Here is a 14,851-nt window from a genome sequence, read left to right on the forward strand (position 1 = left end):
AGCAGAAGAGATATTTGCTTCAGTAAGTAACAATAGTAGAACATTTGAGTGTGTAAAAGTTATGTTAATATGAGCATTTATCAATGTGACAATTCCATCATTACCTAACAGAATATACGTCCCCAGCTTCTGGTGTTTTAGATGCATTTTCTGACTTTTTTTCTGTTTCCTTCTCTGTCCAATATTCAATTAAAATACATAGAGAAGGAGCTTATTCTCTAATATCTAATCACTATTCCTCAAATAGTATCAATCTCACTTGCCATCCTGTCTATTAACTGTTTTAAAATAATCATTTCAGCATTCAGATGTTTGCAAAAGACAATATCCAAGAAAAATAATCTCTGGAAGTCTAAGGGAAGAAGAGTTCTAATCAAAATAAAGTCGGTAGCTGACATTTTCTGTTTCAGTGATTCAGTTCTTTCCCTCAGAGTTAGTGTCATATTGCTCAGTAATTCTCCCCACTGTCCATGCCACTCTCCCTTAGTTGGTAGCATGTGAAAATTGACCTTGAAAATAATTTCTTTTAAAGCGTTTTCTGCATGGAAGCACTTCACTATTTTGCTGTTATCCCTAGAATCTCCTCCCTCTGCTGTACACAATTGAGCGAATGCTGGGGATGAATAAACAGCTGATCTTCAGGAAAAGACAGAAGAAAGTAGAAGACGACTGGTTGGATGACACCACTCAGAGGGAAATTCTGACATTTTGTTTGGGGGAACGTGGGGGGGGGGGGGGAGGAATATCCAGTACCCTCTTTAGGGAGGTCCCACCATGTTGCAGGACAATGCTAGCTACGCCTGTATGTATTCCTTGCAAATCAGTTGGTCATCCCTAGGCTGCTTTTGATTCTGTCTAGAAACCTATCTTTTCGAGATAATTTCTTTTACAAAAAAAAAAAAAAAAAAAGGGAGGGGGGAAGACAAAAGTCTGTGGCCCGTTTGGTAGGTGACCTGTTTAATGTTTTCTCTGTGTCTGGGAACTCCTTAGTGTAATTACCGACCTTTGAACTCCCCAACTAATCCTGAGCTGTTTTGTATTCCTGACTCATCTTGAAGGCCGGACCTTTCTTTTCTTCCAACTCCGCTGCCACAATTAAAGAAGAAACAGCTGCATTTCAAAGGGATTCCAATTCCAGAAGCTTAATCGTGATTGACATGTTCTTATTCTAAGCTATAAGAAACTCTAAGAGTCCTCTCTTGGGTTAAAACTTCAATCATTTTCTAAAAAATTATCTCAATATGGATTTTGTTCATTTTCCTTTAGCCATTTCTTTGCCTTTTATTTTTTTTATACACATATACATAAAGATACTTTGCACTGGCAGTGAATGTGAACTGCGAGAATAAGGGAGTCTCAACAGTTGTCAAGCATTTTCTAGAAACAGAAGTGGGTAAATTCTATTTAATGTCAAACGTCTGCTTAGGATATCTGTCATAGAGCATGGCATATATATGAATTTCCAAAAGGCAAAGTTCTTGAAATTGGCTGGCAATTGGGTAAGTTTGTCACGAAGTTTCGGATAAAGCCCAGTTATAAGAATTTACTTTTTTTTAACCAATTAAAGGAATATAAAATATGGTTCCAATTTAGCAATTCTTTAACAAAACAACAGTAGTTATTAAAAAAAAAAAACACCGTTGTTGTTTACTTTATAAACTGATGAATGTTTACTTTGGAACAATGAATTGTATGAATTTGATAATGTAGTTTCAAAGGCAAGGTTAAGTAACAGAAAAGTTTTTTTTTTAATCTGAAAATATGTAATTGAACTATGGGTTTGAGAGTAACAGTATTTCCAATATTGTGGAAATAATTAGGCTACTTATGTAGATAACATAAATCTAGTAAAATGAAATTCCTTACAAAATGGATGGCTAGCTTCCAAAAATCACTCGGTTCAGGTTAATGTTTACATTTATTTGGTCAATGAATCTACTAATTTGGAATTCATTCAAAGGATAAATGTAGTTACCTGCCTTAATCCTTCCACATTGCCTTATGCTTTTTGATTCATCTAGTTCCAACTCAATCTTCCATCAGGTAATTTCCCAAAATTGCTTCTAACAATAATTCCACCACCACACTGTTTTCTCCGTAATGCCTACCACAGTACACTATTAGTAAGAAAGATCTGATGGATTTTTAAATTTAATCAAATTCTTCAGTCTACTTTTGTGTTGGGGCTTTAGTTCCAGAAGTTCTTTGGCAACATGGTCTGGGATTTCTTGAAATCACTGTCCCAACATAGCAGAAGGACACAGAAAAACAAGCCACGTCTATGTACCATTCAAAAAGGACTATAAAAAAGCTAAGAAGAAACCAAAAAGATCAGAACACATCCTCTCCCAGCACCCAGATAAGCAGGGATTAACACCAGGCAAACAACTGAGCAGAAAACAATAATCAAGGAACGACCAAGGAGAAAACCATACCCCATAAAAATTGCCAAGACTAGCTACTATATATAAATGGAGTAAACCCCACACTTAACTTGCACTGATAATGTTACCTACTTGCTGATGAAATATCTGCAAGCAAACAACCAAATTCAGAGAGTACCAAGGACTCCATAGAAGGATGCAGGCCTGAGAAAGATTAAATTAGATAATACTGTACTCAGAAAATAAGATGAGTGCTAGCAAGATGTAATGACCCTCAAAAGCCCATGGTGCATCTTGACAATACAGATGAGGCAGAAATCTCTAGTGACATTCATAATCAAGAATAATCCTTCTACATCTAAATTAGCTCCATTGATGTGAGACTCCTGCAGTTCCAAGTTAGTTCAGTAAAGACTCATGGGACATTTATGAAAAGAAAAAGAAATTGAATTCAACAAATAACACCCTTATCGGCATGAGTGCTTTGGATTCAATAAACATCGCTTATTTATGTGTTTTTCCACACGTTATTGAAATCCATGGAAAACAATACAAAGGAAGAAACATGAAATCACAGGAGTAGCTCCAGACCTGAGCGTTAAGACCTGATTAATAAATGAGAGGTCTCCAACCTTTTTTATACCACTGGAATTTGGAATGTTGAAATGCTACGTAGTGGTATTTGATGGATTGAGGATGAGATTGTTAGAGTCATTCAGTGGTGGGATTTAAAAAAATTTACTACTGGTTCTGTGGGTGTGGCTTGGTGGGCTTGGTGTGGCTTGGTGGATATGACTTGGTGGGCGTGGCAGGGGAAGGATACTGCAAAATCCCCATTGCCTCCCCACCCTACTAACCTGCTTTCCAGCTCCGTTCTCCTGTGCAGGACAACAAAAGAAGACCCAGCCGATCAGCTGGGACTCGGGAGGCAGGGAATAGATGAGGGTGGGGCCAGCCAGGTGGTATTTACCAGTTCTCCAAACTACTCAAAATTTCCGCTACCGGTTCTCCAGAACTGGTCAGAACCTGTTGAATACCACCTTTGGAGTCACTGATGCAAAGAACATTTGGGCAAACTGCAGGATACAATGGAGGACAAGCAGAACTTTCTTACCTCTTGACTATGTGAGAAGTCAAGAATTAAAATCAATAATATCTAGTTGCCAACATGAATCTTCTAGATCTCCATCAAGGCAGCCCAGATTATCTTTGTATCAGACCAATAATCATCAAAAGAAGATGGGAAAGCAAAATGTAAGCCTTTATATTTATTTTCAGAGAACATTATTTCTTCATACTTTGTATTTCTAGACTTCACAGTTATAAAAATGTTTTTAATTAACAATACAAAATACATATCTCTCTTTTTTTTTTTACTGTTTGGCAAAAAGTATGAAAATCTATAGAACCATTTTAAGCCAATTAGACCATTAACAAAAAGTAGCAAAAATGATTTTTTTTTCCTAGCTTCATGATAACATTTATATTGAAATAATATGAAGATAAATGGATAAGTGTATAAATAATTGAGTATTTAAGGCCATAGAAAATTGCATTTCTCAGATAAGTGATGTTAGTAATCTAATAACAGATAGTAAGCCCAGAGCTGCTTGACATATAAATTTAATTAATAAATAAAATAAGCATGTGCAGCAATGCAAACTTTCTCTGCTAAACAAAATTGATTATTGGAACATACAAAAACCAATAGTCTTCCACAAATTTCTCTTAGAATGGATGACATCTCACATATTTTGGTGGTTCATGAGGGTTAGGAAATTAGCTTAAACAAAAACATATATAAATACAAATTTACAAATTCAATATAATGAAATATAATCTCAACATATAGACATACCTATATATTCTAGAACAGTGTATGTTCTCCAAACAATCACTTACGTTAAGTTAATAAATAAATAAAATTAAGCAGCAGCATTTTTATTTCCTGTTGATTGAAACCAAGAAAGACGTTCACAATCAAGTGTTTTCAGCAAGTCAGAATGGTCATTACTTTCTTCACGTAAGGTTCTTTTCCTGTGTACCCTGCCATTCTCTAGCTAAGAAAATCACATAGTGTAAGGTGGGATGACAAAAATCAGTGGAAAAAACTAGAAGTCTTCAAAAGCAAAACATTAGAAAAAGAGAGGAGGAACGCCCTAAATCAGGGGTGTCCAGCCTTGGCAACTTTAAGACTTGTGGACTCAGCTTGCTGGCTGAGGAACTCTGGGAATTGAAGTCCACAAGTCTTAAAGTTGCCAAGGTTGGACACCCCTGCCCTAAATCATAAAAGTATAGCATGGATCACTAGAAACTTTCTAAGACTTAGATTATTAATGTTGAGATGAGAAATCCCTAAAGTGTACTATATTTCTAATCTTTTTCCAGTTTGTTGTGCTCAAAATAAACCGTTCTTTCTTTTGCATCCAAAAGAGTCTCATCTCAGGGCCACTGTTCTCTCCCTGGACTTGAACTACCCTTCCAGCACTGCATAATTAATCCTTTAGCTATAACTGCTACACAGGAAAACGATTCTGAGATTCGCTGAGCCTCCCCAGATGTGAGATGTGTCCTAATAGTATAAGTGTGGCGTGCAGAATGCATAGCGCAGTTGAACCATTTGAAGCTATAGTAGACCATCTATCAATGAGAGCAGAAGAGGGAGAATGTGTCCATATTTCTCAAGCTGCACAGCCAAACATCTGCCAGGCTGTGCTGACCCCCCAACAAGCCTGATGTCCCCTGCACTCAAAGCAAAACATTTTGATGAATTAAACCAAGATGTGGATTTAAGAGGGAGGGGGTTATGGGACAGCTGATATCCTACACACACAACCTCTGCATTCCATTTAAAGTGAATTGGGTCAAGCTGTTTCTGCATTGCATTGTTTGGAGAGATTTTTTTTTAAAAAAAAGCAAATATAAGCAAATATGCTTTTCCAAAGGCTGAGCTTTGGGCAAATAAAATGCAGCCAACCCTATAAAATTGTTACCCCTGACATACCCAAACCAAACTTAGACCGGTGGCGGGGGGAGGGGGGATGCGGCTGCATAAAGCAAAATTAGGAGATATTCTTTCTTGTCTGGTAGAATTGTGGTTTAAATGGTCAGGTTAGGACTGGCACATTTATGTGAAGCATCTAAGCGATTTTAGTTCATCAGGATCCTTAAGGCTGCTCCATAGTTCCCCAAATGAACAGGAATCCTTTATAACAGACCTCTCCACAAGTCTAACAGATAACACTAACAAGAAAGAGGAGTGTGGAGATTCCACTAGTTATAAACAGGCTATTATCGTTATGTTATAAAGTGCAGCTGGAACAATGTTGGATGTAAAAAAAAAAAAGAATATAAACTATAGATTTATAGTAGATTTGTCTCGCCAGTCTCACAATCCACTCAGCGTTATTTAAGTTCGGTAGCCATATAAATTATTTATTTACTTATTATTGAGTTATTTATTAAATTTATATGCCAACCAGCTCTTTGTCTAGGTGGCTTAGAACATCTTACTAAAGCACAATATAAAACAAGAAGAGTATTAAAACATTCATTATTAAAATCAAAATATTAAAGATGCATTTAAATAATGTATAATATTTAAACATTACTTAAAATAAACACACTTTTCTGAACCTCAACCTATTACCCAAGAGTTGGTTTCCAAGAGTTTGACAGTCTAATACAGGGGTCCCCAACCACCGGTCCACGGACCAGTACCGGTCCGTGGAACAACTCCTACCGGGCCACTGGCTTGTTGGGTGCCGCCATCTTTTTGATGAAAAGTGCTTCCGGTGAGCTTTTCCGGGTAGAAAGCTCACCGGAAGCACGTTTCATCAAAAAAGATGGCGGCGCCAGCGCTTCCGGTGAGCTTTTCTGGTAGAAAGCTCACTGGAAGCACGTTTTCATCAAAAAGATGGCGGCGCTAGCGCTTCCGGTGAGCTTTTCCAGGTAGAAAGCCATTTCTACCCGGAAAAGCTCATCGAAGCGCTGGCCGCTTATCTTTTGATGAAAACGCTTCCGTGAGGTCACCGGAAGCACTTTTTCATCAAAAAGATGGTGGCGCCCAGCTGATGCCGGTACCGGGCCGCGGCACCCAGCTGATGCCGGTACCGGGCCGCGGCGCAAAAAAGGTTGGGGATCACTGTAATAGACAACAGTCCGTCCACCCCGCCAATAACAGTACAATAATACTAATAATGCACATTTTGCATCCCTTGAATTGTAACCTCTGGAAAAATACGACTGCGTCTTAGCTTTTTCCTTCCTGCAAAGATTTCTTTGCCTATCTTGCTTACTTTACAAGCTACCTCTAAACGACAACTTTGAAGGTGCCCATCACTTAACGGCAGAGCAAATGAGTCTGAGTGGGTGTTTCTAAGACAAAGGTCAAATAAAAAAGGCGGAAGGGGTGTTAATAAACAGCCTTTCAGTTTAAAGGGCTTTTTTCTTTTTTTTTTCTTTTTGCGGATTACATCTTAAATTCCAACAAATCAGATTTAGGAGTTACTGAAACTGAAATTGATCCATCCCTCATCCAAACGCTGAAATACTTGCTGTCCTGACATCATTTAGATAGTGAGCTGTATTATCAGATTAGGGCAACCCCATTGTACCCGGCGGCTGAATGGCAAAAGGAAGGCAAAGAACTCAAAAACCTTGGATGGATTCGGAACCTTTTAACCTGGCTGAAGTATGTTGGGCCCCGTTATGCAAATGCCTCCCCAATCCTCTGTTAAGTTCACTGGAAATAATTTTCTTGAATGACAGGTTTATTCAGCAAGGATTCAGTTGGTGATTAATCCCCCTTTGATCTAGGCTATTTCACTTAACTAGCAGTTACCCCATTCTGACAAAGTGCAACTGAGATTAAGGGAACAACCAGGATGCAACCAGGGTGTGTGTTTCGTTTTCCCAAATCAAAGAAAGAAAGAAAGAAAGAAAGAAAGAAAGAAAGAAAGAAAGAAAGAAAGAAAGAGGGAGGGAGGGAGGGAGGGAGGGAGGGAAAGAAGAAAGGAAGAAAGAGGAAGGAAAGGAAGGAAAGAGAGAAAGGAAGGAAGGAAGGAAGGAAGGAAGGAAGGAAGGAAGGAAGGAAGGAAGGAAGGAAGGAAAGAAAAGAAAGAGGGAGGGAGGGAGGGAAGGAAAGAAAGAAAGAAGGAAGGAAGGGAGGGAGGGAGGAGGAGGAAGGAAGGAAGGAAGGAAGGAAGGAAGGAAGGGAGGGAGGGAGGGAGGAAAGAAAGAGGGAGGGAGGGAAGGAAAGAAAGAAGGAAGGAAGGAAGGAAGGAAGGAAAGGAGGGAGGGAGGGAGGGAGGGAAGGGAGGGAGGAAAGAAAGAGGGAGGGAGGGAGGGAGGGAGGGAGGGAGGAAAGAAAGAAAGAAAGAAAGAAAGAAAGAAAGAAAGAAAGAAAGAAAGAAAGAAAGAAAGAAGAAAGAAAGAAAGAAAGAAGGGAGGGAGGGAGGGAGGGAGGGAGGGAGGGAGGAAAGAAAGAAAGAGAAAGAAAGAAAGAAAGAAAGAAAGAAAGAAAGAAAGAAAGAAAGAAAGAAAGAAAGAAAGAAAGAAAGAAAGAAAGAAAGAAAGAAAGAAAGAAAGAAAGAAAGAAAGAAAGAAAGAAAGAAAGAAAGAAAAGGAGGGACGGTGGGAAGGAAGGAAGGAAAGAAAGAAGAGGGAGGGAGAGAGAGAGAGAGAAAGAAAGAGCAAGGGAAGGAGGGAGGGAGAGAGGAAGGGGGAAAGAAAGAAAGAAAATAAGAAAATACAGGATTACTGTCTGTTCTCAGTATTTGAAGTCGGCTTCTGACGTAGAAAATCAGTCAAATGGCCACGGACACTGGCTCCTTCTGCAAGGGTTGCTTTGCTTAGGGAGGAGCCAGGATGCAAAAGAATCCCCTCTCCTGATCTCAGAAGAGAACAACTAAAAAAACCAAATTCTAACTATTAGCCTGAAATACCAAGTTCTTCAAGCATGGCCAGAGCAGAACGGATTATGACACAGATTTTGAACGTTTTATTTGCTTTAATGTATCAAACTGACTGTTGCTGATGACATTTCAATGCCCTTCTGCGCTGTGAGTTAGCTATTAATGTCTCCCTCTTCCTTGCCTTGTTAGGTTAAGAATTATTCTTTTATTATGTATTCGTTTATTTATATTTTACTCATAGACCAGTATAAAACGAATAACGTAACTATCTATCTACTATAAAAATTAAAATTAAAAAACACATATGGATAGAATAGAATAGAATTCTTTATTGGCCAAGCGTGATTGGACACACAAGGTATTTGTCTTGGTGCATATGTTCTCAGTGTACATAAAAGAAAAGATACATTCGTCAAGAGTCAAGAATCATAAGGTACAACACTTAGTGGTAGTCATAGGGTACAATAAGCAATCAAATCATACTAGGAAACAGTCAACATAAATCATAAGGATACAAGCGACAAAGTTACAGTTATACAGTCACAAGTGGGAGGGGAGGGGCGATGAGGGGTGATGAGAAGATTAATAGTAATAGTAGTTCAGGCTTTGTAATAGTTGAACAGTGTTAAGGGAATGAAGTAAAACTAAACTGATTGTCATTTTAAATAAAAAAAAACATTACTACTACTACTACTACTAAAACCACATGCCATTCCGTTAATCTGTCAAATTCGTCCAATAGGATTTTCAAAGGGCTAAAATTAAATCTACAATAAAGATGCCCTAAACAAAACAATAATTTTATGGTGAAACCGCTTCACAAGGATTTCTTTTGGATGGGTTTTCTGAAAGAGGCTACCCAAGTTTGCTACAAGAAGAAGAAAAAAACACACACAAACATGGTGCAAATAAAAATCTTGCTTGTTTTTATTGTCGGTTATCTACAACTGGTTTCACAAAATGAGGTTCCTCTTACAAATCTCTTGCCAACCGTTAGATAATTACCGTGGTTAGAAAACCTTAGTAAACATATTCTCAGTAATAGGTTTTGTGAACAAGGCATACCCTGGGAGTGCCAGAGATCCTGCTTGCATATATTTAATTCCTTACATCTGGAATTAGGAAGATCAGATAGCAGGGGAGTGAAAGATCTCTCTTTCTGCCTGACCAGGGAGAGGATTAGGGGTTAAATTAAATAGGTTAGGGAAGGTTGGTATCTTAACAGTAGGATCATATGCTATATAAGCAAAGGATCCAAATTTAATTGCTCGTATTTCCAACTGCAGATGAGAAAAAATGTTAGCCTCAACTCTGGAAGCTCCTGATGCCTTATAGAACAGCGAATGGCAGGTTAAGTCTGGTTTTGTAGCTGTGTTCCCCAAATATGCAACGGCTGCATCTCCACTTACGTCTTGTCCCATCATCAGAACTGTTTTCTGGAGCAGGGGTCGCCAACCTTTTGGACCTCAGGGACCACCAAACTCATAATTTTAATTCCCATGGACCAGAGACCCTGGGAAAATCCCCAAAAAAAGTCTGCAGGAAAATTCCCCACCCCGTTTTCCTACCAATTGATCATTCTTTATTTGGGATTGCTGGATACCATCTCCAGCTCCGTTCTCGGGAGAGAGAGAGAGAGAGAGAGGAGGGAGGGAGGAGAGGGCAAGGGAGGGAGCAGGTCTTTTCTCCACCCACCAGGAGAGAGACGCTGGCGCAGCCTCTTGGAGCAGGAGGCCTTGCAGGGTCCCCAAGATTCATTTCTGGCAGAGTTTGGGGAAGAGAAAGAAAGACTTTTGCTGCTTTCCTTATGTACAGCCAAAAGCAGAAGAAAAAGCAGAAAAAAGCAGCCTGGTGGCCAGGTCAGGCCAGGCCAGGCGCTTGGGGCAAGTTCCCCCTCTCCACCCTTTTCCCCCTCCCCTCACTACCTTGTGTTGTTCGCAATGCAAGGGACACAAGCGTTGTGTTCCCATGGGCCATGTGGGCAGCGCAGCCTTGTGTTGTCGCGCAGCCTGGATTAACTGCTTGGGGGGGTGCTGTGGGAGTGACATTTCTCTGCAGACCACTAAAATTTTCTCATGGATCACCAATGGTCCCCGGCCCACTGGTTGGTGACTACTGTACTGGAGGACTGTGTTGCCCCCCACACACACACATAGAAGGGGTTGCCAGCCAGTTCTGATGACTGAACTAAACTTAACCAGAAGGCCTTTCAACAAGTAGGCACATACTTTTCTCTTCCAGTTCTTTCTGGTTAAAGTTTTGGCTAACCACAGGGCAATGTGCAGCTCTTTGAGGAGGGGGAACTGGCAAGTAGAATTTGTAATGCATGGAAGCTTTGGCTTCCAGCTGCAGGTTCTGCAGATCCAGGATGGTGGTTCTTTTAGCAGAATAACAGAGAAGGGAGCTTGAAGGTCTTCTAGTCCAACTGCCTACTCAGGCAGGAACCCTATGCCATTTCAGACAAATGGTCGTCCAATTTCTTCTTAAAAACCTCCAGTGTTGGAGCACCCACAGCCTCTGGAGGAAATTGTTCCACTGATTAATTGTTCTAACTCTCAGGAAACCTTTGTTCTAGGTTGCTTCTCTCCTTGATTGGTTTCCATCCATTGCTTCTTGTTCTGCCTTCAGTGCTTTGGAGAATAGGTTGACCCACCTTCTTCTTTGTGGCAACCCCTGAGATATTGGAACTCTGCTATCATGTCACCCCAATCCTTCTTTTCACTAGACTAGACGGTCATCCCCATCTTCAAAAAGGGAGACCCCAGCCTAGTTGAAAATTACAGACCAATCTCTTTATTCTGCGTCAAGTCATGGAATTAATTATTAACCAACTTCAAATCTCAACAAATAAATGCTCTGTCCTATATATTGGCAAAAAAAATATCAGAAAATAAAATAGAGGCTGAATAGACAAGACTTTGTTGATGATCCAAACTCTGTCAAGGATCTTGGAGTACTCATCTCTAATGATCTAAGTGCTAGAGCCCACTGTAACTACATAGCCAAAAAGGCATTAAGAGTTGTTAACCTTATTTATTTATTTTTATTTATTTGATTTGTCAATTGCTTACAAAATAATAGGTATAAGTATATACATAGTTATGAATACATGAAATGGGTACATATAAGAAAAATAAAAGAAACAATAGGACAGGGACGGTAGGCACGTTGGTGCACCTATGCACGCCCCCTGCAGACCTCTTAGGAAAGGGGTGAGGTCAATAGTAGACAGTCTAAGGTTAAAGTTTTTGGGGTTTGGGGAAGAAACTACAGAGTTGGGTAGAGTATTCCAGACATTGACCACTCTGTTGCTGAAGTCGTATTTCCTGCAATCAAGTTTGGTGTGGTTAACCTTGAGTTTGTATCTATTGTGTGCTCTTGTGTTGTTATGGTTGAAGCTGAAGTATTCATTGACAGGCAGGACATTGCAATGTATGATTTTATATACCATACTTAGATCAGACCGAAGATGGCGTAATTCAAGGTTTTCTAGGTCTAGAATTTCAAGTCTGGTGGCATAAGATATTCTACAATGAGTAGAGGAGTGGAGAACTCTTCTTGTGAAATATTTCTGGACTTTCTCAACTGTGCTAATATCAGATACATAATGTGGGTTCCAGACTGATGAGCTGTATTTGAGTATTGGTCTTGCAAATGTTTTGTATGCTCTAGTTAGTAGTGTGATATTACCAGAGAAAAAGCTACATAGGATTAGGTTAACAACTCTTAATGCCTTTTTGGCTATGTGGGCTCTAGCACTTGCATAATCTTACGTAGCTTTTTCTCTGATAATATTACACTAATAACTAGAGCATACAAAACATTTGCTGGACCAATACTCAAATACAGCTCATCAGTCTGGAACCCACATTACATATCTGATATTAACACAGTTGAGAAAGTCCAGAAATATTTCACAAGAAGAGTTCTCCACTCCTCTACTCGTTACAGAATACCTTATGCCACCAGATTCGAAATTCTAGACCTAGAAAACCTACAACTACACCGCCTTCAGTCCGATCTAAGTATAGTATATAAAATCATACATTGCAATGTCCTACCTGTCAATGAACACTTCAGCTTCATGGATGTATATTTTGTGTACATTCGTAGATATTGTACTCTCAAATTGCAAATGGAGACCTGGGTACTCTATCTTTCTTATCTTCATTTTTAAGTGCTTTGGTTTTATTGTATTGCGAACAGTTGCTGGGGTGCATCCACAGTTTTGTTGTACTTGTACAAAGACAATAAAGTTCTTCTAATTCTAATTCTTCAACCATAACAACACAAGAGCAAACAATAGATACAAACTCAAGGTTAATTGCACCAAACTTGATGGCAGGTAATACGACTTCAGCAACAGAGTGGTCAATGTCTGGAATACTCTACCTGACTCTGTGGTTTCTTCCCCAAACCCCCAAAACTTTAACCTTAGACTGTCTACTATTGACCTCACTCCTTTCCTAAGAGGTCTGTAGGGGGCGTGCATAAGCGCACCAACATGCCTACCATCCCTGTCCTATTGTTTCTTTTATTTTTTTATTTTTCTTATATGTATCCATGTTTTCATAACTATGTTTTTAATTATACCTATTATCTTGTAAGCAATTGACCAAAAAATAAGTAAATAAATAAAATACCCAATTCCTGCAACTCTTCTTCCCATTTTATCCTCCCAATCATCTTTGTTTCTCTTCTCTGCACTCTTTCTAGAATCTCAACATCCTTTTTTATATCATGGCAACCAGTGGTGGCATTGTACCGATTCGGACCGGTTCTGCCGAGCCGGTAGCAGCAATGAGCAGTGGAGACCAAACCAGGTCTCTCCAAAGCTCTCCTGTTGGGCCCACCCGCCCACCTGGGCTCCCATATTCACCTTTATCCTCTGCTTTTGAAGCGCAGCTGCTTTGCAGCAGCTGCTGAAGCGACCGGGAAAGTGCAGGCTTGCAGGAGGTGAGTTGGAACACCTCTGCACCTGCACAAAGTGTGCATTTGGTGCACACGTGCATGCAAGGTGTGTGCACATGTGCAAAGTGCACCCACCAAGCCACGCCCACGGAACCGGTGGTAAAACTTTTTGAATCCCACCACTGGTAGTGACCAAAACTGGATGCAATATTCCAAGTGGGGTCTTACCAAGGCATTTTAGTTCCAATGACATGATAAGCCTGGTTTTGATTAACTGACCACAACTTCATGTGGTTCCTTCCCCACTGCCTGTCATTTCATGTTGCATCCGAAAACCAAGCACATTTCAGTCTCTCTAGCAGCTGGATGAGATCTGGATTGACACGCCAGGTGAGAAAACATTCACAGGGCCTGTTGCTGTCTATTGGGTCAATAATACATAAACTAAGAAGGATTTAAAGCCGAGACAGAAACAGCTTAACACTTATTACAGTGTCGTGGGTTTTACAAACAAATCCCCCTTTAAGAAATGGCCAAATCCAGAGTTATGTGACAGTTCATAGAGAGACAGCCCCCGGTAGAAGACTAAGCGATCCCATCATCAACTCATCCACCATTTAGGCTGCTACTTTCCTGACATCAAATAGAAGCATAATTGGCTGCTTAGATGAGTGCTTCCTGCATTAGCCCCTGAAAAACTTTATCTCTGGATGAAGAACTTTTTAGTAGATGCTGAATTATATTGGTTAGTATGAAAGGCAGCAGAGGATTCTCGTGCTAAAACAGGACACCAATTTCCTTGCTGGAAGCTCAGGCATCCATTCCTCGGATGAGAACTTCTGGGTCTGCTGTAATTTGCAGCAGGGACCTTTAAGGACGTATCTGAGGTTTTTCTCCATTTTATTCCCAATGGTCATTTGATGAAGTTGGAAAACTTCACCTGTAATACTGCTTCTTTTTTATTACCTGTACTTTAATAGCACTAAGCACTTTTTTATTTTATTACCTGTGCTTCAGTAGCACTAAGCATACTAAATTGTTTTGCAATAACTACAATAAATACAATGAAGATCAAATAACAACACATAAAGAAGAAATCATAAGACTAGCAATCCTTAGTAGAAAGCAGCTGGTAGAAAGTAAGCAAAAGCTTGGATGAACACAAAAGTAAAACCAACTTAAACTGAACTCAGGACTTCCTAAATTCATTTATGTTGTTTTCCTGGATACATAACAAAATGATTTTCCACTACATTTTCCTAGTAATGTTTACTATTTCCTACAGTCTTGAGATTCCTAGAGGTCAACATTCAAGTGCTAACAATGTCTATTCCTCGTATCTCTTTCTCTCTCTCTTTCTCTCTTTTTCTCTTTCTCTCCCTCTCTCTCCCTCTCTCTGTCCCTCCTTCTCTCTTTCTCTTTCTTCCTCTCTCTTCCTCCTTCTCCTTCTCCTCCTCCTCTTCTTTTTAAAGATCAGCCAATATCCACACTGGGGCCTGCAGAAGCTTATAGATTGGGCACCAACAGAGGAAATATAACACCACCATATCCATCCACAGAGCAAATGTGAGCAAGGAATGGGATACCAGAGCAAGAAAAAAAGATGTACTGTAGTCTTGTATCACAGTAAAATTTCATCAC

Source organism: Notechis scutatus, chromosome 1, assembly GCF_049901735.1.
Source record: "Notechis scutatus isolate UNSWTSFEM ecotype Mainland chromosome 1, rNotScu1.2, whole genome shotgun sequence".
Lineage (NCBI taxonomy): Eukaryota > Metazoa > Chordata > Lepidosauria > Squamata > Elapidae > Notechis > Notechis scutatus.